The 25646-nt window shown below is 37.3% G+C and overlaps 1 protein-coding gene across 1 annotated transcript in view; it reads right to left on the reverse strand.

The window, feature by feature from the left end:
* Nucleotides 1–5577: 5577 nt before the first annotated feature.
* The window catches only part of LOC128106589 (basic proline-rich protein-like), a 28440-nt gene continuing 8371 nt past the window's right edge, over nucleotides 5578–25646 (reverse strand). Inside the window, exons 2-3 of the mRNA XM_052732171.1 lie at nucleotides 9272–9425; nucleotides 5578–7864 (exon numbers count right to left, since the gene is read on the reverse strand). The gene's annotated coding sequence lies outside the window, so the exon portion shown is untranslated. The remainder of the gene's footprint in view (nucleotides 7865–9271; nucleotides 9426–25646) is intronic.

The following is a 25646-nucleotide window of genomic DNA, read 5'->3' on the forward strand; positions in this document are numbered from 1 at the left end:
ACTTCAAAGACATACTTTTTAAAGGCTCAATGATGTCATAGAGGACTTAAACTAATAAATGAAGCAAAGAAATCCAGTCAGTGCCAAGAAAATTAGAGAAATACATGAAATTGTCAGAAATTTGAGGAAAAATTCAAAAACATGGATGTGTATTTAGCAAAGAAGTTGATATTTTCAAAAGGAATCAAAAAAGATCAAAATAGATCAATCAATAAAGTAAGAACAAGCCGGGCGGTGGTGGCGCACGCCTTTAATCCCAGCACTCGGGAGGCAGAGCCAGGCGGATCTCTGTGAGTTCGAGGCCAGCCTGGGCTACCAAGTGAGTTCCAGGAAAAGGCGCAAAGCTACACAGAGAAACCCTGTCTCGAAAAAACAAAAAAACAAAAAAACAAAAAAAATAAAGTAAGAACACATTGGAAAACATCATCAACAGATTAGACCAAATAGAAAAACAAACTTCAAATGACCATATCTCAGAATCCACAGAACAGAAGAAGGGGCTGAAATAAATTTCATTGAAATACCTTATTCAACGAAATTATATGGGAGATTTTCCTACATGTAATGAAGGAAATGGACATCCAAACACAATAGTTAGTTAGGACTCCAAATATTCATTACAGAGGAAAACCTCTTCCACTAAGTCAAGACACCAAAAACACAAAGCATAGAAACAATACTAACGGGTACATAGTGACAAAGACAACATGGCATTTGCACAAAAACATACATGTAGTCCGATGGAATACAGTGGAAGACTCAGAAATGGACCCACACAGCTACAGCAACTCAGTGTTTGACAAACATACATTGAAAAAAATGTTTTCTCAACAAATGTTGGTGGGGAAACAGAATATCTACAGGCAGAAGTTTAAAATTAGATTATCTTTTATCCTACACCAAAAGCAACTGACAGTGGGTCAAGTGCCTTAATATAAGACCCAAAAATGTTTAAAGTGTAAGAGAGAAGCACTTTAAGATACAGACATACACAAGAACTTGCTGCAAAGGAAGGAGATCGCACAGGAAACAACCCCAATGTCACTATGAGAAATTTTAAGCCTGCACAGAAAGGAAATAACCACCAGTGAAGAGACAAACTACAGAATTCAAAAACACTGTGGCCAGCTAAACATCAGACAGGAGGTTAATGTCTCTAGACAACAGCAAGAACCGCAACAATTAAAAACAAAAAACAAAATCCAGTTTCCAATCAATAAATGAATTAATGAACTGAGCAGACAGTTCTCAAAAGAATAAACAAAAATGGTCAAGTAAATATTTCTGAAAGTGGTCTATTCTTATCCATCAGAAAATATGAATTAAAACTGCCTTAAGAAGTTAGGGAGAAGACTCCGGCAGAAAAGTGCTTGGTGTGCAAGTGCAATGAACTCATTTTGGATCCCTTGTACCCATATAAAGAGCTGAAATACTGGTACACACATGTAATCTTAGTAAAAGCAAGTTGGAGAAACAAGAGGCTTGCTGAGCAGCTAGTAACACCAAATAGTGAGCTCTAGGCTCCGTGAGAAATCTTATCTCTAAAAATTAGGTGACAAGTGATTAGAACATCCCACTCTGACCTCCATATGTGTGTACACACCTACATACACATATAAACACCAAACACCTACACACACATATAAATGTGCACACATGTTCATGTGTATACACACACGCAACTTTATTTTCATTTCCCTTATTGAAAATATTCTTTTCTCATACAATATATCCTGATTATGCTTTCCCTTTCCTCTACTCCCAGTTCCTCCTCACCTCCCTTCCCCTCCAGGTCCACTCCCTTTCTGTCTCTGTCTCTCTCTCTCTTTTTAAGATTTATTTATTTTGTATACAGTGCTCTGTCCGCATGTATGCCTTCATGTCAGAGGGAGCCAGATCTCATTACAGATGGTTGTGAGCCACCATGTGGTTGCTGGGAATTGAACTTAGGACCTCTGGAAGAGCAGCCTGTGCTCTTAACCTCTGAGCCATCTCTCCAGCCCTCTGTCTCTTATTAGAAAAGAACATGTTCCTAAGAGATAACAACCAAACATGACACAATAAAATATAATAAGATGAAGCAAAAACTATCATATTGAAGTTGGACACAACAACCCAACAGGTGGAAAAGAGTTCCAAGAGATGGCAGAAGAGTCAGAGACCCACTCATCTCACATTCAGGAGCCCTATTAAAACTAAACGAACAGCTATAATATATATGTCCTTGTAGTAGTATGAATTGTACTTTGGGTATATGCCCAGGAATGGTATAGCTGGATCTGTTTGTTTGTTTGTTTGTTTTTGAGACAGGGTTTCTCTGTGTAGTTTTGGAGCCTGTCCTGAAACTCTATCTGTAGAACAGGCTGGCCTCGAACTCAGAGATCCGCCTGCCTCTGCCTCCCGAGTTTAAAGGGATTAAAGGTGTACACCACCACCGCCCGGCCCTAGCTGGATCTTAAGGTAGATTGATTTCCAATTTTCCAAGGAACTGCCATATTGATTTCCAAAGTGGCTATACAAGTTTGCACTCCTACCAGTAATGGGGTGTTACCTTATACCACATCGTCTCCACCATGAGATGTCACTTATGTTATTGATCTTAGCCATTCTTACGGGTGTTAAGATGGAATCTCAGAGTCATTTGGATTTGCCTTTCCCTGATGGCTAAGAATGTTGAACATTTCATTAAGTGTTTCTAAACCATTGGAATTTCCTCTATTGAGAATACTCTGTTGAGTTGGTAAAAAAAAATCTTTTCCAATTCCGTAGGCTGCTGCTTTGTCCTATTGACAGTGTCCTTTGCCTTACAGAAGCTTTTCAGTTTCATATAGTCCCATTTATTAATTGTTGGTCTTATTGCCTGTGCTATTGGTATTCTGTTCAGAAAGTTATCTCCTGTCCTAATGAATTCAAGGCTATTTTCTAGTTTCTCTTCTATCACACTCAGTGTAATTATGTTGAGGTTTTTGGTATACTTGGACTTGACTTTTGCACAGGGTGATAAATATGGATCTATTTGCATCTTTCTATACACAGTCATCCATTTGACCAGCACCATTTGTTGAAGATGCTTTTATCCAGTGTATATTTCTGGCTTCTTCATCAAAAATATTAGTAACTTAATAGCACATCTGAAAAAAGCTCTAGATCAAAAAGAAGTAAGCATACATAAAAGGAGTAGATAAGGCCGGGAGGTGGTGGCGCACGCCTTTAATCCCAGCACTCGGGAGGCAGAGGCAGGCGGATCTCTGTGAGTTCGAGGCCAGCCTGGACTACCAAGTAAGTTCTAGAACAGCAAGGACTGTTACACAGAGAAACCCTGTCTCGAAAAATTTAAAAAAAAAAAGGAGTAGATAGCAAGAAATAATCAAACTGAGAGCTGAAGTCAATAAAATAGAAACAAAGAGAACAATACAAAAACTCAGTGAAACAAAAAGTTGCTTATTTGAGAAATTCAATAGATAGACAAACCCTTATCCAAATTAACTAAAAGACAACACAGAGAGACTATCCAAATTAACAAAATCAGAAATGAAAAGGGGGGCATAACAACAGACACTGAGGAAATCCAGAGAATCATAAGGACATACTTTAAAAACCTGTACTCCACCAAAGTGGAAATCTAAAAGAAATGGACAATTTTCTCAATAGGCACCACTTACCAATATTGAATCAATATCAGATAAGCCATTTAAATAAACCTGTAACCCCTAGTGAAATGGAAGCAGTCATTAAAAGTCCAAGCCAATAAAAGACCTCTCCAATTTTTTTTATGTAGACATTCAATGCTATGAACTTTCCTCTTAACACCTCTTTCATAAGTTTGGATATGCTGTGCATTTGCTTTCATTGAATTATAGAAAGTGTTTCATTTATTTCCTTATTTCTGTTTTGATTCATTTTTCATTCAGTAGAGTTTTTCAGTTTCCATCAGTTTGTAAAGCTTTCTGGTTTTTCTGTTGTTGATGTCTAGTTTTAATCTGCGGTGGTCTGATAGGATGCAGGGATTTATTTCACCTTTCTTGAATCTATTGAGACTTGCTTTGTGACCAAGTACATTTTCAGTTTTGGAGAAAGTTCCATGAGGAGCAGAGAAAAAGGTATATTCTTTTGTGTTTGGGTAAAAAGTTCTTTAAATATCTGTTAGGCTTATAACATCTGCTAACTCTAGTATTTCTCTGTTTAGTTTTTGTCTCAATGACTTGTTGATTGATGAGAGTAAGGTGTTGAAGTCTCCCACTCACAGTAATTTAAATCACAATATGTGATTTAAGGTGTAGTAGTGTTCCTTTTCCAAACTTGAGTGTCCTTATATTTGAGGAATAAATGTTAACAATTGAAATGTCAACTTGGTGGAATTTCCTTTGATGAGTATGGAGTATCCTTCCCTAACTCTTTTGATTAGTTTTGAAGGCTATTTTGCTAGATATTAGAATGGCTACACCAGCTTGCTTATTGGGACCATTTGCTCAGAATATCTTTTTCATACCCTTTACCCTAATGTCTATCCTTGATGTTAAGGGGTGTTTCTTGGAGGCAGCAGAAGTGGATCCTGTTTTCCCATCCATTCTGTTAGTCTGTGTCTTTTTGTTGGGGAATTGAGACCATTGATATTGATATATATCAATGAGCAATGATTGCTAAACCCTATTATTTTCTTGCTGGTGGCAGTGGTGGTGATGAGGGTGGTGGTGGTAGTGTGTGCATGCAAGTGTGCGTGTTTCCCTTTTTCGATTTTGTTAGTGTGAGATTATTTATTCCTGTATTTCCATGGGTATAGTTAACCTCCTTCTTTTGGAGTTTTCCTTCTTGTACTTTCTATTTGGCTGGATGTATTGATAAATATTGTTCAATTTTGATTTTACCATCGAATATTTTATTTTATCCATCTATGGTGATTGAAAGTTTTGCTGGGTATGGTAATTTGAGATCACATCTGTGGTCTCTTAGAGTCTGCATTACATCTATGACCTCTGGCCTTTAGAGTCTCCATTGAGAAGTCAGGTATAATTCTAACAGGTCTGCCTTTATATGCTACTTGGTCTTTTTCTCTTTCAGTTTTTAATATTTTTAATTGTTCTGTATATGTAGTGTTTTATTATTATGTGGTAAGGGAATTTTCTTATCTTGTCCAATCTATTTGGTGTTCTGTATCCTTCTTGCCCTTCTTTAGGTCAGGAAAATTTTCTTCTATGATTTTGTTGAAATATTTTCAGGACCTTTGAGCTGGGGATTTTTCTTCTTCCTCTATTCTTATTATTCATAGGTTTGGTCTTTTAATGGTTTTCCAGATGTTTTGTGTCAGGAAATTAAGTGTTTCCTGTGAGTAATGTATCATTTTCTTCTACCATATCTTTAATGCCCGAGATCCTCTCTTCCATCTCTTGTATTCTGTTGGTGAAGCTTTCCTCTATAGTTACTATTCACATTCCTAAGTTTTTTGTTTACAGGATTTCTTTAGTTTGTGTTTTCTTTGTTGCTTCTATTTCCATTTTCAGTTCTTTAACAGTTTTATTAGTTTCCTTTAACTGTTTGTGGTTTCCTTGATTTTTTTTTTTTTTTTTTTTGGTTTTTCAAGACAAGGATTTTATTCATTTCCTCTACAAGGACCTATTTTGACTTGGTACTGGCTGTTTCAAGGTCTTTTCTTGTGCCTCAGCTACGCTGGAATATTCAGACCTCCTCTGTAGGGTTTCTGGGCTCTGGTAAAGCCTTTGCAACCTCCAAAGGGACAAGACTGCCTCGTTTTAGCAATGAGATGGCTTCTTACAGATGATCCTTTGGTGATATTAGGATGGATACTCATGGGTGTTTAGAGGATTGGAATTTTTAACTATACCCATTAACCTCTGGAAAGGATAAAGGGGCTAAAGCTTGAGTTGATCACAGATGGTCAATTCTGCAACAAGTCATGAATGAATCTTCAATAAAAATTTTTTTTAAAAAAGTAGGCTTAGAAAGAGCCTCCCAATAGCTGATGAGTGGAAGTTCCTGGGGTGCAACTCCCAGCTTCACTCCTGTTCTCCCATACCTTATCCTATGTATCTCTCCCATGCATTTGCTCAGCTCTCCCTTTTTAATAGTTTTTACTAAAAAAAAGTGACTAAATATGAAGTTATTTTCTGAGTTCATTAGGCCAATCTTCTCATAGACTCTCCAGGATGCATAGTATGCTAGTATTGTGTTATCATGGAGCCCAATCCCAGAAAAAATGAGAGAACAAAGGGGTATGACACAAGGTGTGTTAGAATGAATACTTATCAAATTGTAACTGTTAGAATCAAGCCCAACTGATTACTTGTCATAGGGCATCATCCAAAAGGCTGTCTAAATCATTAAAACTCCATGAAATCTGTCAAAAATAAAAAGAGAAGAATTTAAATTCAGTTCTGTTTCCAGTTGGGAAAATTTCTTCCCACAGGAAATGACTGTCTCCTGGGGCTAACTTACCTATGCCTGCATAACAAATGGGTTCTATGGTCTCCCCTGATCAAATGCACCAGGAAGGTACAGACAGGAATGTGAGAGAAAATTGACATAGATATAGCACATGGTACTGTTAGCCCATGGCCCTGGGAATCGGTTGTCTAGGTATAGCAAAGAGCGTCTACGTTAGGTTAATTACAATGGTGGTGGCCAGAGCCGAAGGCGAATGTCTGAGGAAGTATCTGCAATTGACTGATACAGCCAACCACTATATAGCTACGTCTCCTAGCAAGAAAAAAATTAATTTACAAATTAATTCAGGCTCACCATGGAAAAGTTAAATATTTTATAAAGGAAAAATAAAAGATACATTTAACAATTTTAGAAATTATCTTCCAAAGTTTGTTCCAACTTCATTGCTAACATAATGGATATTTTACTTTTTTAGAAATTATTTACCTAAATAATACAAATATAATACCTTTGGAGACTTTTTAAAAATCAGAAAATAAAATTTCAAGTAAAATTCAATCCTTATATCTCAAGCTTTCCTATGCTAAACTTTGATTCTTACTAGAAACCCACATTCCATATGCATATATAGTATGTGTATATGAATAGCATATAAATTTTGTATTTTATTTCTATGTAAGTAAGATTACATATATAAATGTTGTTTGGGGAATTGTGTTATTTATTCAATTATACTTTTGACAAAATTTCCATTTAAAATATGTAGACATATGCAGGCTGATTTTATAAGTCTTCAAGAGTTGATGGCTGCTAGGAGAGGGAGAGTTAGCTTCTGTTAACATCTTATTGATACTTTTTCTTTAACTAGACTATCTACACTTTATCCTACAGCAAAATATCAACACTGTTTAATTTTAGCTCTATATTTGACTATATTTAATACTTGTTAGAAATGTTTGCTATAATTTCCCAATTTTTGAGTTTTACTTTGATTGCTTTTTTTTTTTTTAATTTTACTGAAATTCTAAAGCAAGTAGTTTACTCTCAGGCAGCCCGTGGTCATTCTATCCCATGAGCTCTTACATATATTACTTACATTCAGGTCTCTGGCATTTGTGCTTTAAGTTTGACAGAATTTGATATAGCATTTTCAGACTGTAATTTCTTTTTTTCCAGATATCAGTTCATTATGGAACCCTAGGAGAAAATAGTTCCCAACTGAGATTTTGGAAAAAGTTGAAGGAGCTTTTTATTCTCAAGGTTTTTGTTCTTCTAATTATCTCTTCATTCCTCTTCAAATTGTTAACAGAGGAACATGACTTCATTACACTTCTGAGGATGTTGTCAATTTACCTTCTTTCCCAAATAGACTTAAGAATACTATGAGTAGCATTACAAGTCAGAGGCTCAGGGTATAACTTAGAGTAGAGTGCTTATTCAACACAGGAACGGCCCTGGCTTCAGCCTTGAGAAAAAAAAAATAGATACAATCAGGCTATATTTTCTTCCAAGACCTGGGTTTCACTTACTACCTATGGGATGAGCTTGTCATCCTTTTATCATCTGCCTGTTCTTCTGGTGAATTTCTGTATACTTTAAACTTCAGCATCTTTAATCCAAAAATCTGAAAGTCACAGTGATACTCCAAAGTCCAAAACTTCTTGAACACCACCATAAAACTACAGTGGAAAATTCCTCATCTGACTTCATGTGATAGGTTGCAGTCATAATGCAGGAACAGTAAAATTGCCTCCAGTTACTACTTCTTTGTGGCTGTGATTTTGTACTCATTAAATAAATACAGGTCCGTAAACAACATGGAAGACTTCCATATATATATATATATATATATATATATATATATATATACATACATATTTGTAAATAATATTTTTGTATTTCTAATTTCTAACTATCCTCAAAAATGCAAGAATATATATAGTGAGAACTATATATATCAGACTCTTTGTTCTCTAGAAGAAGGTATGCATACTATATATTTATCTATGTTGGGATATTAGGCACATTCTATTCACTCCCATTTATACACCAATAGTATTATTTATGTCTGTATGTGTGTAGTTGTGTATATATACACATATGTGGAGTTACATGTACACATGTGTGCATGTAGCTGACAGAGGTGAATGTCTGGTGTCTTTCTCAATGTCTCTCCACTTTATTTTTGTTTGTTTTGTGAGACAATGTCTCTCACTGAAACTAGAAGTCTGCGATTGTGTATGCTGCAGTCAACTGTATTGGCTGTTCAGGGACTTCAGGGGATCCACCTGCCTCTGCCTTGTTAGTGCCGAGGTTTTATGGGTGTACTGCTGCACTTGGCTTTTTCCATAGGTGCTGGGAATCTGAACTCCCGTCCTTATGCTTACACAGCAAGCACGTTACTAGCTGAGTCACCTTCTCGCACCCCATATAGAACACTCTGGTTCTGTGACAGAGAAAGAGGTCAGACTCACACAAAACAACTGTGTTTTTAAAATCACAGCTGCACTCTTGGAAAGAGGAGCAGCTTACAGTGCAGCCTCCAGGCTTACTTCCTTTTAATTGCCTTTGCAAATCCTCCTCCTATCTTTTCCCAATTATCTCCAATGTTTGAGGAAGGCATTTTTAGCATCATGAATTCAGTATAGATGATCCATCTTTACAAAGTACCACAGATTCATTATTTCCTGGGTGTAGCTTTTGATTTCAATTGATACAGAGAGACAAAGCTATGGAATTTTTATAAAACTATTCACATTCATCATATTCCAAAAGATACTGAAAACAAAAGTTTCGTTTTGGGGTGGTGGTGGTGGATGCTAGGTGTGTTTGGGATTATAAAATAATAATAATAATACCACCAAACCATTACCTTGTAAAATAAAAGCAGCTTGCTGTGATTAAGAATACATTCAAATTTCATGCTGCATATGCATTAAGATAATGAATGAAAACAAATTTGTTTCTTTGACTAAGTCAGTTGCAACCCTCTTCTGAGTTCTAATCTTCAGTCACAGTGTGCTGGGCTGAAAAAAAAAAAAGAGTCAGTTTTAGTTGCTTCTCAACTGTTTGAATTTTAGCAACCTAATATGTCTATGGTTCACATTTGTTCATCTGGAGACTGGGGATAACAAGAGCTGTTGTGTTCTACTAGTGTACACTGAGATGGAAGTAAATGAAGCATCCAACTCACATCTTTATAAATCACAATACAGGCCATATTTTATACAAACACTAATATCTTAGGGTCAGAGTGACAAAGACCCAGCCCAGGGTGTTTTCTTCTTTCTGAAATTACCTCATGCTCTTGGCCATGGCTGCTGACCTCCAGGGCATTGTGCCAGAGATACCTTTTGTGTTTTTATTCCGTTTCTGGTTTCCTGTTAGCATTTTTTGCCTGTTTCATGCAAAATTCCATTCTTCACCAAATACATTTTAATTAACTATGACTTTTATTTTTATATAGGCAGAGTCCTGTTACTTGTACACCTACATTTATTAAATTTAAAAAGAATTCACAGCAAAATGGTTAAATACTGTCAAGATCAATAGGCCTCAAAAAGTATGGCAAAGACTTGAAAATATACTGGAAGAAACAAAGAAACCTATTGTGCTATCTTAATTATGAAAAAGTTATATTTTAGGCAGAAGTTTGCTTTTATAAAGAAAAACATTGTAATGAAAGAAACAACAAAATTTTATAATAAAATCTACTGGAAAATCTGTATGTAGACCTGGCAGTTCATTGTACTATGAGACATTCAAAGAAAACCCATGCCACTGGTGGCCCTTTTCAGCTCACTGGGGCAGTTAGGGCTTACTCAGACTTTCCCCAGAACAGCCACCATCTGCCTGATTAATCCATTTCCTTGGTATCCTGCCCATTCTTGCTATTTAAGTTTCTGTTCTATTCCAAGAAAGGCACTTGTTAGGGATGGCCACATGTGTTATCACTTGAGAAGTATATGATTCAAAAGAAATGGACATGTACCTTGGTATTTTACTAAGTACAGGCAGGAAAAGACTTTCTCAACTTCCTTTCCCTTAAATGCTAATAAATCATGGCATAATCTTTAATTTTTCCTCCCTACTACCAAACCTGAAATTCCATGAATCTAAAATAAGAAAGAAATGCTCAGTGTAGGCATTTTTGTGACAGACACATTATAAAAACAAACAGAAAAAATGCCATCTGTTAAAAAAATGAAGTTAATTGAATACTAACAAAAAATAACAAATGTAAAACATGTATGGTCTATTCTAATGTCTTAAAAAAAAAAAAAACCTGAAATGGGATGCTGAAAAAAGTGGTATAAATGTTTTTCCCTTCAACTTCCTAGAAAATACACTCCATATAAGTGAGAATTTCTCTCTCTCTCTCTCTCTCTCTCTCTCTCTCTCTCTCTCTTTCTCTCTCTCTCTCTCTCTCTCTCTCTCTCTCTCTCTCTCTCTCTCTCTCTCTTTTCTCTCCATTGAGTGTGTTAGGACACATAGCAAAATGTATTCATACCTCCTTCCACTTGCATATATGCTAACTGTATTATATATTAATGTAATTGGATTTTATAAATGTAATTAATCGCTGAGATCACTGACCTTATGATATAAATATTATTATGATAGATCTGACCCCATTACAAGAATCTTTAAAAACAGTCTTCTCTGATAATGATAAAAGATACCACAAAGAAAAAAATCACTGGCTAGCTAAAAGAAAGCAACAGCATTGTAAATATGGCCCTGTGTAGCAGAGAACAGTGGACAAGATCTGAGAGCAGCCCCCAGTGTACAATCAGCAAGGCATCAGGAAACTTAGTCCTGCAACTAGAGCAAATGAATTCTGCCAACACATAAACAAGCTGGGGCAATAGCCAGAGCCTCAGGTAGTAGAGCCAGCAATACATTCCAGTCTGCTAAGACCCAGAGCAGAGAGTAGCTAGGCAGATCTCTGTGTGTTCAAGGATACAGCCAGCATGGAGACACATACCTTTAATCTCAATACCAATCATAGAAGACCTGGAGGTCTGTATAGATGGGCAGTGACGAGGAGGTCATGTGGTTGGGTTTACAACCAATGAGAAGGCAGAATAGAAAGTCAATAAAAAGGACAAACACACAGGATGTAGGTCTCTTGCTGAGGAGGACAGCAGCGGCAGTAAAGGGTGTTGCTAGAGTTTCCCTGCCTGGCCCACAGTCAGGACAAATCTCTCTCACCCGCCAGTCCCAAGCCGCTCAAACCCGATCAAGTAAACACAGAGACTTATTTTGGTTTCAAACTGTATGGCCGTGGCAGGCTTCTTGCTAACTGTTCTTACAGCTTAAATTAATCCATTTCTATTAATCTATACCTTGCCACGTGGCTTGTGGCTTACCGGTACTTTACATCTTCCTTGTCCTGATGGCGGCTGGCGGTGTCTCTCCCACTCAGCCTTCCACTTCCCAGCTCTATTCTCCTCCTTGTCCCGCCTACACTTCCTGCCTGGCCACGGGCCAATCAGTGATTTATTCATTGACCAATCAGCAACACATTTGACATACAGACCATCCCACAGCAAAAGGGTAAGGTTTTTAGCTCTTAGCTATTGCTCTGACTTCTTGGGCTTTCATCTCTGCATTGGCTCTGTGCTTCTTATTTAACAAGACGGTTACATCTCAGAGAGTTAAATAAAAGCTCCTGTGAGTTTATAAATGTGTCTTCTTTCATGTTGCTGTATTAGTAATGATTTGTGATATAGCAATAAAAATACTATCTTACATCAGATATATAGTAAATAGTTGTGGAATGAATGGATGCATGAATGATATTTTAGTATAATACTTGGTAAAATTAAGATATTTTAAAAACTAGAACGGATCATGAAACTATATGAAAAAACAGATTAGTGCTGACACTAATTCCCAGTACAGGGCAGTGTCAGCACCCCGAGGAGACTGTTCCTTTCTGGGATTTCTTTATCCTTTTGACTAAATGTGTTTCATCAGCTGCTAACTCTACCAAGTATTGTCTATGCCAGGCTCTAATGACGTTATATGCAGCTGTATCCCCACGAATGATGGTTACCACACACAACATTACTGTGGTTTTATGACTAAGTTTTAACAAATACACATATTGTATTCTTCATTTATATTGATTTGATATCAGTATGTTTTTAAATAAAAACAAAATATTGGTGCAATACAAAAGTAAAGGTATATACAAGATATTTATATACTAGTCTCCCAAAACTCATTAGGATTGATCTCAAGATCCCTACAGATATCAAAATTCATAGATGACATAACATGATGTAATATTTACATATAACCTATGCACATACTTCCATATATTTCAAATCATTTCTAGAATACTTATAATATTTTATGCATGATTGTGCTATAAAAACATATGTGGGAGCCTATTCCTCGTGGCTTTACCCAGCAGGTCCGCATAGAGGATGATTAGGACCACGGGCCTGAGTGCAGGTGTCTGGGATGGTCTGCACTTGGCTGTGCTGGGGGAGGAGGTCTTTTGCTCCACCCCTTGGTCTCTATAAAAACCCTGGGGCAGCCGGGTGGTGGTGGCGCACGCCTTTAATCCCAGCACTTGGGAGGCAGAGTCAGGCGGATCTCTGTGAGTTCGAGGCCAGCCTGGGCTACCAAGTGAGTTCCAGGAAAGGCACAAAGCTACACAGAGAAACCCTGTCTCGAAAAACCAAAAAAAAAAAAAAACAAAAAAAAACAAAAAAAAAACAACCCTGGGGCAGAGACAGTCAGGGCCTGTTGGAAAAGGTTCTAGGCCCTCTCGAGGCTATCCTTTATTTTCTGTTTATCTCCGCAATATTCTCCTCAATAAATCTATCTAATATTTCCTGCTGCTCGCACTCAAGAAAATTCTGGGGAACTGTGGGGGTGGTTGGGTAAACGCCCCACAGAATGGCGCCATGAACAGGGACTAAAGAAAAAAGGGGGGACAAAAAAAGGGGGACTAAAGACAAAGTAATAGGGACTAAAGATAAAGGAAAATAATAGTTTTATTAGAGTTTTTGGTGAAAGTGTGAGTCAGCCCTGCCAGTGGAAAGGCATGCCAGTGTTATGGAAAATATATATATATTTTTATATATAAAAAATATATATATATATTTTTTGAGAGGCAGGGGTTTTATCCTTGAGAGAAAAGGAAAGCGGACTGGAAGGATGTCCGATGCTGCAGCGAAATTCTCTTCTGTCAAAATTTTCTATCTTCTATCCCTTTCTCAATTTCTATCTGTGAAAAATATAAGGTATAGCATAGTAATATAGTGTAGGAAAAACTTAGAAGTGTAAGATCGTGTAGAAAAAAATAAGGCAACTAGACAGAAAAACTACAATTTTCTAACTTTGGGGGCTATAAACGCAAACTGGGGAAAAATCTTTCTTTGGGCTTTTGGGGTAGTAAAACTCTTCTTTGAGTTTATGGGGAAGCTTTTGTCCTGGGGACAGCTGAAATGCTAAGTCCAAGCAGCAGGAGAAAGTGTTTTCTCCCTGAGGCAAAAATGGGGGTGTAAAAAGCCAAAAAGTTTGTTGGGAAGTTTTGGGAAAAGTTGGTCTTTCTCTCTTCGGGAAAAAAAAATCTTTCTCTTAAACTAAAAGCTTTTCTTGGAAAATCTGGGGGAAAATCTCTCTAAAAAGCCTTCATCTTTCTCAAAAGCTCTTAAACTTAAAAACTAAAGCCTTTAACTTTCTCTCTCAGAAGGACAAAAATTAGAATCACCTGAAGATATTAGTATGGGGATCACCTGTGATTAGCTCAAAGGGAAAACAACAAACCTCTTAAGACAGCAAAACCTAAGTTCTTTCAAGCTTTAAAAATCCTCCCTGCAATGCAGGAGGCAGGGACAAGTTCCTAAAAACCTCTTCTAAGCTCTGTCTCTTCAAACTAGTAAAAGACAGTGGGTCAGAGCACCCTGAGGGAAACACTTGGGAGAGTGTGGGTAAAGAGCTACAGAGAGCCCAAAAGGGCAGGAAACTTTACCTGAGAAAAGAAAAAAAAGCCAAGCTTATCAATTACAGCCAAGCTGAGGCATCAAGGGTTTTGTTTCTGAGTGAGCGTTTCAGAATGAAAAGATGCTCCTAATCTTCCTAATGCAAAGATCCCCTGAAGCATTGTATCCTTGCTTCTGAGCAAAAACCCAGAGGCGATTGGCCAGCGTCTCTGAGTTGGAGTGCATTTCAGGGATACTAGGGTTCCTGCAGTTGCAAACTTCCTGGAGCACAGAGCTGAGGCAGGAAGGTGCAGGACCCAGGGGAAAACTGCTAATAAACAACCAAAGCTAAAGCCGGTGGGAACGGCACAGTTGTCCACTTTCCTACAAGTCCCGGTTGATAGGTCCACAGCTGCAAAAAATCTGAGAAAAGCTTTCCTATCAGAGAAAGGACCTTTCTGGGAAAACAGTAAAGCTGAACTGTGTCTGAAGCAGTTGTGCTGCTGAGTCAGAACGCTGTCTGGGGGAAAAAGCCCAGCCAGGGCAGAACAGAACTATCCAGGAGTAAAGCTTTCTTTTCTGTCAGAGAAAGTACCTCTTTGAGAAAAGCTTTGTTTTAACTGACTCCCGATGAGATGAGGGAGTGTAGCCCGAAGGGGTGATTGCCTCTGGCCTAAACTCTGTCCTTGAACACCCAGACAAACACAACCCACTGGGGGACTGGACCAGGTGAAGGTCTGATGAAACAAAATGCCTGTCCTAATGAGAGTTTAGAAATGGCAAAAACCTCCCTTGTTAGATTTTCAGTCTGTAGGTAAACCACACAGACCCCGAAAACAGAAACGGACAAAAAAGCCCTACCTTCAGGAGCAGGGAAAGCTGCCACTGTAGTGTCGGAAACTGTTTCTGGGGTAGAGGGGATAAACTGAGACCAAACTGGATACTGTCAGGGAGAAAGACTCTGAAGAAACAGAAGGGACATAATCCTCCCCAGAAAATAGATGACCTGTGAAAAGCTGCTAGAATTTGAGGCGGATTCAGAGGGAGAAAAAAAGCCCCTACTTCCAAAGGCAGCTAGCAGAGGTACAGATCCGCAGACAGATACCTGAAGCTCTGCATCTGGGGGGGGGGGGGGGGGGGGGGGGACAAGCAAAATGAGAATAAAATCAGTGGGAGAAAAATCTCTTCTGAAGGAGCTATGGAAAAGCTGTTGTACATGATCTTGTTTTTCACTGACTAAGGCAAACACAAGCCCCAAGGAAAGTTGCTATCAGAAATTGCCCACCTCAATGCGCACTAACGAGGCAGGTGCAGTTCTGATTTGGGGGCCAGAGTCAAATGAAGGAGAGACACCTGTTAAAGCCAGCTGAGGAGAGAATAGGAATCTCTCAATGTGCCATAATTGAAAATGTAAAATGCTTGTTCAAATCTCCCATTGCAAAAGCAAAAAAACTTTGTACAAACATCCCGGGCAAGAATTTGTAAGCAAGTCTGGTAAAAGAGAACCAGTTGACTCTCAGACCCGAAAAGAACTATGGGAAATGACTGATACAAGGGGTGTGATATAAGGGACTGATATAAGGGACTGATATTATTATGGACTGATATAAGGGAAATGCATTCTGGGAAAGGTAGTTTTTCCACTAAAGATGGCGACATTGCCCTGAAACACTTTTATCAGTTCGAAAATACATTTATGGTAAACTTAAAATACAGCCTTTAAAAGAATAAGGGGGAAAGTCGTCTAAGAGTTTAAGTATCAGTTCCAATGAAAAATTGAAAGGATATGGAACTAGGTGCTTCGCGGTTGGGGGCTCCTTTGGTAAAATGCCTTATTTACCCTAATAGCTGTGCAAAGTTTTTACGGTAGTTGGAAGACAAAAAGCTACCTATAAGAGCAAACAAGCCACTTTAAAATCCTTTAAAAAAGGGAAAGCAGTTTATACACTGAACGTTGTCTTAGATATGAAGAAACTTATGTTGAAATTTAAAAAGCTCTTTGCCTTTTGAACAAACTGCTTGCAATGAGTAATTCTTTTGTAAATCTAATAAGGAGACAAGGAAACAGGCATTCAAAAAAGAAATGACTGCTTTATAGATGGGAAACAAACTTGAGAAAATCTAGCTGTCTTACACAAAAGAGTTGTTTCACCTGAAAGTTCCTTATAAGAAATCAATGCTAAGTATTACAGCTGCTAATAACATCAGGAGTTAAAGCTAATGAAGTGAAGTGAAAATACTAAATCCTGAAAATGTTTTTTCTCAGAGTAAGCTAATGAAGGATATGTTTCATGAAAGAACATCTATGTTCTTGACTCCTTTGAATATTTGGTGAAGATATTGGAACTAACAACAATCAAATCAAAATGTTTCAACAAATTCAAGACGCTATCCACAAAAGAAAGCTGCCATGCTTTGTGGGCCATATTAGAGCTCACTTCAATCTTCCTGGTCCTTTAGCTGAGGGTAATGCAATGGCTGATAAGTTAACAAAGAATAGTAGCAGTATCCCAAGTGGAAATGGCTCAACAGGCACATGTTCTTCATCAAAATAGCAAAAGCTTAAGAGAAAGTAATTCAGTCTTGCCAAAGAAGCAGCTCATCAAATAGTTAAACGATGGTGGGGTATGTCCAAAATATTTTCCTGTTTCTCACTTAGGGGTAAACCCTCGAGGTCTTCTTCTCAATCATCTATGGTAAGTGGATGTTACTCATATTGCAGAATTTGGCAAATTAAAATATGTACATGTGACCATTGACACGTATTCAGGATTTTTAATAGCTAGTGCACAACCTGGGGAAGCTACAAAACATGTAATTATGCACTGCTTGAAGTGTTTTTCGTATATGGGTATACCAAAAATTATTAAAACTGATAATGGTTCCGGATATAGTAGTAAGGCGTTTCAACAATTTTGTACCCAATGGGAAATCATACATAAAACAGGTATTCCTTATAATCCTCAGGGACAAGGTATTGTGGAAAGGGCTCATAGCAGTCTTAAAATACAACTTGAAAAAATAAATATAAAAAAAGGAAGAAATTTACCCTCAATCGCCACATAATGCATTAAATCATGCTCTTTTTGTTCTGAACTTTTTGAATATGGATGTCTATGAACAGTCTGCCGCAGATAGATTTTGGCACAGTGGCACCCAAGCGACTTTTGCTCAAGTGAAATGGAAGGATCCCTGCTCGAGATTATGGAAGGGTCCTGATCCTGTGTTAATATGGGGTTGAGGACATGTTTGTGTTTTTTCACAAGAGGAGAATGAAGCTCGGTGGTTACCGGAGCGTCTGGTAAGGAGCATGGAACTAAGGAAGGGTCAGCTCCAATGACGTTCCTATAAAGGAACCAGAATGAAAGTGGCTCGATTAGTTTTTCTGAGGATTTGTCACTGGTTAATGCAAGCAGTGAGGAAATAGAGTTCAGAGCTGTGCCACTTTTGGCTTTACTAGCTCCTTTAGAAAAATACTTTATATCACCTAATAGCTGTGCAGTATTTGGCGAAGAGCTTTACAGCAGCTAAGTACGGTAATTTCACCCTCAGCGTGAAGTGAAGTTTTTCGGTAGAACAAACCAAAAGTACTGCTGTAATAGAAACATTTGTCTGAATTGAAGCACTTAGGGGAACTACTATGAATTTGGGTGAAGGGACAGTCTCTACGTAAAAACTGTCTACCGCTGACAGTGCATCTCTGCTGGTCCAGAACGGCTGAGAGAACTTGGCAACTTTGGAGTGTGGCATCATCCTGGGAAGGTTACAGTCCCCTAGCAACAAATATCACAATTGTATAACAACACTCACTAAATCCCAGTGCTTTATAACAAAGCTGACTATAAACTCTAAACTTTAGAAATGATGTACGTACTTCCTGTCTAGTTAAGAGAATCTTTCTAATAGAGATAGTGATAATAATTAAGAGTAAGAAATAGAAAAAGATGAAAATAAGATATGTGAGTTTGTGAAAATTCTCTTGTTAGATCTCTGTGTTAAGAAATCTTTAGGTGTTTGCGAAGTTAAATATATGCTAATGGTAGCCCTATATGTTTGTAAAATAGATCTATAGAGTTCCTTTAAGAATATAAGCTTGCAAGAAGTATCTAATGTAGTCTTAAGACATGTAGTAATAAGCTTGTAATAAGAAAAGATGCTAGTTGTAAATGTAAGTTTAAATAAGTACATAAGAAGTAATAAGAAATAAATATATTTGCTAAAGTAGTTCTATAGTTCCCTTAAGGAGTATAAATAAGTAGATGTTAATACGTTATATGTGAGTTTAAAAGTGTAAATATTAAGTGTGAATCTATGCTTAATGTATATGGTGAAAAAACCTGAGACACAGAAGTAGTGTCCTAGCAGACTGCAAAGCAGGCAGTCTGAGCGGTTTTCAAAAGTTCCAGAAGCCACTAAGAAGCTAAGAATGGCGGACGCTAGAACCAGCACAAGGCATCCGCAGCTGAGATCCGTGGAAAATCGACGCAACACAAAAAAACCTGAGCTAACATCAAAAGCGGTGCGGTTTAGAATACTACTGTACCTAAAAAGGTCTCTGTCTGTGAGAACAAAAGTTGCAGAGACGCTTGTTTGAACCGAAATTGTTAACTGCAAAAAGTTTTGGTTGAAAAACATCTCTTCATATTTGGAAGTGAAAGCCTGATACCAGAATTTATTTCTTGTTTGAACTTTTTGAACTTAAAATGAGATAAAATTACAAAAAGATTTTGGTTATGGATTTCTCATATTTGGAAGGCTAGTACCAGAATTCATCATTTGAATTTTAAGACTTAAGAAATGAAATAAACACTAGAGATTTCATTGCAATGCGACAATTTTGAGTTTATTCATAGTAATGACCTAGGAACTGTTTGCTGGAATTGGGTTAAAAATGGAACTGTTTAAATGAAGAAATTTATTTCTACCTAGAATCAAGATGCAGTTTTGTGTATGCATATATGCTTTATTAACTGGTGATTCATGAATTGTTTTGTGGAACTGTTTATGTAAAAATGGAATTACTTATGGAACTGGTTTTGTGTTACAAATGGAACTGTTTAAACAGAAGTTTGGGTTTTATAACTAGGCTTGAGATTTTGCTTAAAAAATTATAAAAGGGAGAGTTAAAATTCCTTAGTCTATTTAATTTAAAAAATTTTCTTTGAGTGGATTAATGTCATGTTTTGTTAGTAAGAAATGCAAATGGGGTATACTAAAAGACTACTTTTAAAGTGTGTAAAGAGTTTTATTAAGAAACTGCTTTTGGATGTTTTGCTAAAAGTTTTCAAAGTGTTAATGGTTAGATTGAAAATATTGCTTTTCAATATGGGTTTGTAGGAATTGTATAAGTTTGGGTTCCTCTAACTAGGTTTGAGATTTTGTTTAAAAAATTATAAAGAAAAGGAGGAGTTATGAGATTGAATTATGTTTGCAGAAACCTATTGATATTAATGCACCCTGGATTTGTGGAGTTAAGGAAATATTTAAGTTTGACGTGAATACACTGAAGTTTTTCCTATGTTCTGTTAGCAAGAAAATTAAATGATTAAGAGTTAAAGTTGTAAGACGGAGAAAATTGTTAACTATATATAGCACCATATATGCTAATTCAAATGGTTCTGTTAAGAGTTTGTTTTGTTGTAAGAGTGAGAGAATTGTGACTATGTATAGCAATATTTATGTTAACCTGTTAATGGTAATGATGAAGCTAAGGGATTCTTTAAGTTTGTAGTCACCTTAAGAGTTTTTGGTTTAGAAAGGGCTTGAGGCAGCTAAGACTGCTGTAGTCAACTTGGACCTAATTCAAAAGAGAAATGTCATCTTTATCATCCTCTACTCCCATATTGGGAGGTGTAACAGCTATGGAGATTGCTGTAAGCCATTAACAGTTATTTTGTTTATATATTAAGAAAGGGGGACCTGTGGGAGCCTGTTCTCGGGTTCCTCGAGGCTTTACCCAGCAGGTCCTCATAGAGGATGATTAGGACCACAGGCCTGAGTGCAGGTGTCTGAGATGGTCTGCACTTGGCTGTGCTGGGGGAGGAGGTCTTTTGCTCCACCCCTTGGCGTCTCTATAAAAACCCTGGGGCAGAGACAGTCGGGGCCTGTTGGAATAGGTTCCAGGCCCTCTTGAGGCTATCCTTTATTTTCTATCTGTTTATCTCTGCAATATTCTCCTCAATAAATCCTTCTATCTAATATTTCCTGCTGCTCACACTCAAGAAAACTCTGGGGAACTGTGGGGGTGGTGGGTAAACGCCCCACACACATATACTGTAATGTTCAGGGAATAAGAAACATTCTTTATGTTCAACATAGATGGAAATTTTAAAGAATATTTCCAACTTACAGCTGCTTAAATATATAGATGCATACATAACCTGTAAGTATTGAAGCTTAACTCTATATCTCCATTTACATTTTTATCTTTCAAAAAAGTAAGTTTAGTGTATATTAGTCCACAATACCACCTCAACTCTATTTTGAATGTAGGTATACATAACATATATACACAAATTTTAGTTGAAGAGACACAGATTACTTCATTTAGAAAAGCTGTACTGTTAAGTGTATGGTTGAATTGCAGCTAATTAACTGAATTAATACTGGATGGTGATGCAGAAAGCTCTGAGAGAAGACCAGAAAACCTGCTAGGAGACTACGTCCTGCTGTGGAATAATCCTTCTGTACACTGTGTGAATTATGTCGCTCTGATGGGTTTAATAAACAGGCCGACTGGCCAATAGCTGAACAGGATAAAGTTAGGCGGGAAAGCCAAACTCAGAAGGATGGGATGTGGAAGGGCGGAGTCAGAAGAGTCGCCAGCCAGAGGGACAATGAGTCAGACACACGAAATGGGATAGAGGTAAACGTCACGAGCCTCGGGACAGCACATAGATTAATAGGAATGGGTAACATTGTAAGAGCTAGTTAGTAATAAACCTGAGCTATTGGCCAAGCATTTATAATTTATATTAAGCCTCAGAGTGATTATTTGGGAGAAGGCGGTAGTGACTGGGAAAACTCCGCCTACAAATGGCGTCCAAAGTCCAGGGCCACTTATATCCACATAAACAAAGCTTGAAAAGGTTCTAAAACCACAAAAAAAAAAAAAGAAAAAAAATCAAACGCAAACATAGATTCTTGGTAACTATCATCTTTCCTTGGGTAGGCCCTGCTTGCCGGTGGCAAACAGAGGCATACATAGCTCTTATAAGACACAGCAGCTGCCGCGGCAACTCTGAGGAAGAACCTGCTGGCGGTTTGCCGCGGCAGGCACCTTTGCCGCAGCACCTAGCTTGTGCTGACGCAGCCAGCCTTTGGGAGGCCCTGCTAGGGAACACTTAAATGTGGTTTATGAGCAACGGGCAGCACACTAATTGGTGACAGCATGGACCCCCGAACTCCCCAGAGCTGGGGCAGTAATCCCATCGCCATGAAGCTAAGCTCTCACAGACCAAGGAGCAAGGCAGAGCCAGCCACCAATGTGCAGCTTTAAAAGGCTCAGGTGCTCAGAAAAACATAGAGATATGCAGTAAAGACAGATTCAGACAAAAACAAAACCTCTCTATGTGCTTTACAGTGTGTTTAAAAATATACACAGGCTTGGGAGAGAGAAAGGAAAGAGCATACACAGCCATAGATTAAAAAATATATTTTTTAAATAATAAAGTCCTTAAGGGGGGGGGTAAAGTAATATCAAAGAAAAAAGACATGTAAAGATGGAAAGTACACAGAGTCTGGATACAGTATGTTATTGTTTTGTCTTTGAATTTTTTAAATGCTGTTAGAGTGAACCATCCTATATATTTTGAAAATGTCTTACCTTCAAAATGGAAGTCAAAAGATATGTTACTTTGGGAAAGAGGTTCTGCTTTTATTTCCATAGGAAATAAAAGATTGTGCATTCATTCAAAATTAAAGATGGTCAGGTTTGACTAAGGAAGAGCCTCTGAAAATTCTGGCTACAAACATAAAGAAATTTAGAAGAGCTAGAAGACACATGAAGTATATTTTACCTGCTCAAACATAAAACAAAAAATCATTTTTGGTTGACTTGTGTACAATGCACAGTCTATACTTGTATTCATGCAGACAGAAAAACAGAGAACAAGTTAGACACACAAAATGGGATAGAGGTAAAAGCCATAAGGCTCACGGCAGCACATAAATGAATAGAAATGGGCTAAGTTGTAAGAGCTAGTTAGTAATAAGCCTGAGCTATTGCTGAACATTTATAATTTATATTAAGCCTGAGTGATTATTTGGGAGCAGGCGGTTGGGGCAGGAAAACTCAATCTACAGTGTTTCCTAGAAATCACAGAGAAGATTGACTCACTATATCTCAACAATATGGCTACCTAAAGAAGACCCCAAAAAGGAAAATACCAATAGCCAACTAATGTGGAGAGAGAAATCTCATAGAACACCGCCCTTAAACCACAAACCATAGGCAGCTAAAGGAAAGTGGAGATGAACTTCCTAATTGGGTTTTTCAATACCAAGTTGTCAGTCCTAAAATCATATACTCACATACAACACTATGTGGACTCAACAGGGATATATATATATGTGTGTGCGTGTGTGTGTGTGTGTGTGTGTGTGTGTGTGTGTGTGTGTGTGTGTAATAATAAATAACAAAAAAGAGGCTATGAATTTAGGAGGGAGTGAGGGGGGACATGGGAGGGGTTGGAGGGAGGAAAAGGAAGGGAGTAATTATGTAATTTTAATTTCTAAAATATTTAAAAGAAAAAAATTAAAATAAACAATATAAATGTGAGTATAAAATATAAATCAACAAATTGGAAAAAAGTGTTCATCCAACAACATCATAATACAATTATTAGGCAAAGTTTTCTTAAGTGGGACATGAAAAGATATTAAAACTAAAACTAGGGAAGGATAAATTGGGTGTGCACTAAAGTTTGTGTGTTTTAGTTTTTTTTCTCATTTGACAATTTCTTACATGTATAGAATGTATTCCAATTCCTCCCCCATACCCTAATAATCTCTACCCCATTCCTATCTGTCCAATATTTATGACTTTTTGTTCTCTGTCCCATTTGTTTAACCTGGACCATCTAAGTGAACATTAGATTAGAACTATCCACTGAAGGCTGGTGGGTCATCAGTGGGTATTTCTTCTCCACACTCTCATCTCCCCTATCCTCCTACCTACTACCTGTTTAAATCTCTATTTGTCTTCATATTACATATGTTCTGTAGATGTAACCAACTGTCTTATTAAATAAGAAACACAGACCCGATTCAAAAACAAAAGCCAAAAGGTCAGAACTAAGAGCCTTATCCTTCCTGCTTCAGCCAAGAGAGCTCTCTGAAAAGGACCTACTTCCTGTGTGTATGTCTTTATATAGTCTAGCTGTTCTGCCTTCTCATTAGTTGTAAACCCAAACACGTGACTGCCTCGTCACTGCCTGTGTGTACAGGTCCTCTATGGTATTCAGATTAAAGGCGTGTGTCTCCAATGTTGACTGTATCCTTGAACACACAGAGATCTACCTAGCTCTGTCTACCAAGTGCTGGGATTAAAGGTGTGCACCACCACCGCCATGCTCTTGCTATGGCTCAAATAGCTCTGACCCCCGGGCAACTTTATTTATTAACATACAATTAAAATCACATTTCAGTACAAATAAAATACCACCACAATGTTCTACTATTTCCAGTTCTTTAAGTCACTCCTCTCCCAATAGCCTCTTTCTAATTTCTAGGCTTCTACAGGCACTCCATATTTGAACACAAAAATTAGAGGTATAAAGCTAGGCTCTACATGAGAAAAATGTTAAGCCGTTTTGTTGTTACCTGGTTTACCTAACTCCATAAAATGTTTTCCTGGTTTTATCCATTCACTGGAAAATAATTTCTTTCTTCATAGAATAAAATTTTATTGTGTATATGTACTTTTTTCATTGTCCTTTGATACAATCAGTGGGTTGACATGTAGACTGATTCCATTCCCTACGTTCTGTGAATAGAGTGGTAATGAACACGGACAAGCAAATTTCTACAGTAAGATATGGAGTCCTTTGGGTATAGGTTCAGGAATAGAAGAGCTTGTTATATGGGGTTTCTATTTCTAGGTTTTTGAGGAATCCTAATCCTGTTTTTCATAGTGGCTACAGCCTCTTGTGTTCTCATCAACACTGAATAAGTGCTTTTTTTTTCTTTTCCTACATCCTCTAAAGCATTGTCTGTTGTTTGATTCCTTGGTGGTAGCCATTATGACTAGCATAAGAAAGAATTTCAAAGTAATTTTAATTTGTATTCCCCTGATGCCTAATGATACCAAGCATTTTATTAAGTGTTGATTGGGCATTCACATTTCTTCTGTTGAGAAATCTCTGTACAAATCTATACCCCATTTTTTACTAGGCTTATTTTCTTGATGTTTTGCTTCCCCCCTCCATTTTTATGTACTTTAGAAACTTATCCTCTGTCAGATGTTTTTCTCTCATTCTGTAGGGCACATCTTCATTTAATTGACTGTTTCTTTTGCTTTTTCAGATGCTTTTTAGTTTTATGAGGTTCTATTTGTTCACTGTTCATTTTATTTCCCCAGTTACCAGTCTTATTTTGAAAGTCTCACTTATGCCTTTACATTATAGCATGTACCCTGCCTTCTCTTCTAGCAGTTCCAGAGTTTCAGGTTTCACATTGAAGTCTTTGATCCATTTTTAGTTGATTTTTGCAAGGTGAGATATAATGTATAGTTTCATTCCTCTATATGTGGAAATTCAGTTTTTCAAATACCTTTTGTTAAAGATGCTGTCTTTCTTTTAATGTATAATTTTGGTGGCTACAAAAATCAGGTTGCTTTAGTTGTAAGAACTGTAATCTGTGTCTTCTATTCCAGTGATCTATGTGTCTCTTTTTGTGCCAGTGCCATAGTGGTTTTGTTACTATAGCTGTGCAGTATAACAAGATCAGATACAATAATGTCTCCAATATTCTTCTTCTTGCTCACAATTGCCTTGGCTGTCTTGGATCATGTCTCTGAAGTGTTTGAAGAATACCTATCTATCTAAAATATATGTTTAAACTTGAAAACATATCTAATATGACTACAAGTTTGATTATTATAGATGACTACCTACTAACCTGTATTTTTTAATTATCTTAAATAGCTTTCAAAGACTAGAACTCTACATTTTTAGGTGAGCTGCATAGGTACAATACCTTAAACAAGAGTAGAAACATATATACATACCAATGTAAAATATTTGAGACTAGTGGTTAAAAGTAGACTGAAGAATTCACCCTTTTATCCCATCATTTCTATACTAT

The sequence above is a fragment of the Peromyscus californicus genome, unplaced genomic scaffold, assembly GCF_007827085.1.
Source record: "Peromyscus californicus insignis strain IS unplaced genomic scaffold, ASM782708v3 Scaffold_9__1_contigs__length_137607984, whole genome shotgun sequence".
NCBI lineage: Eukaryota > Metazoa > Chordata > Mammalia > Rodentia > Cricetidae > Peromyscus > Peromyscus californicus.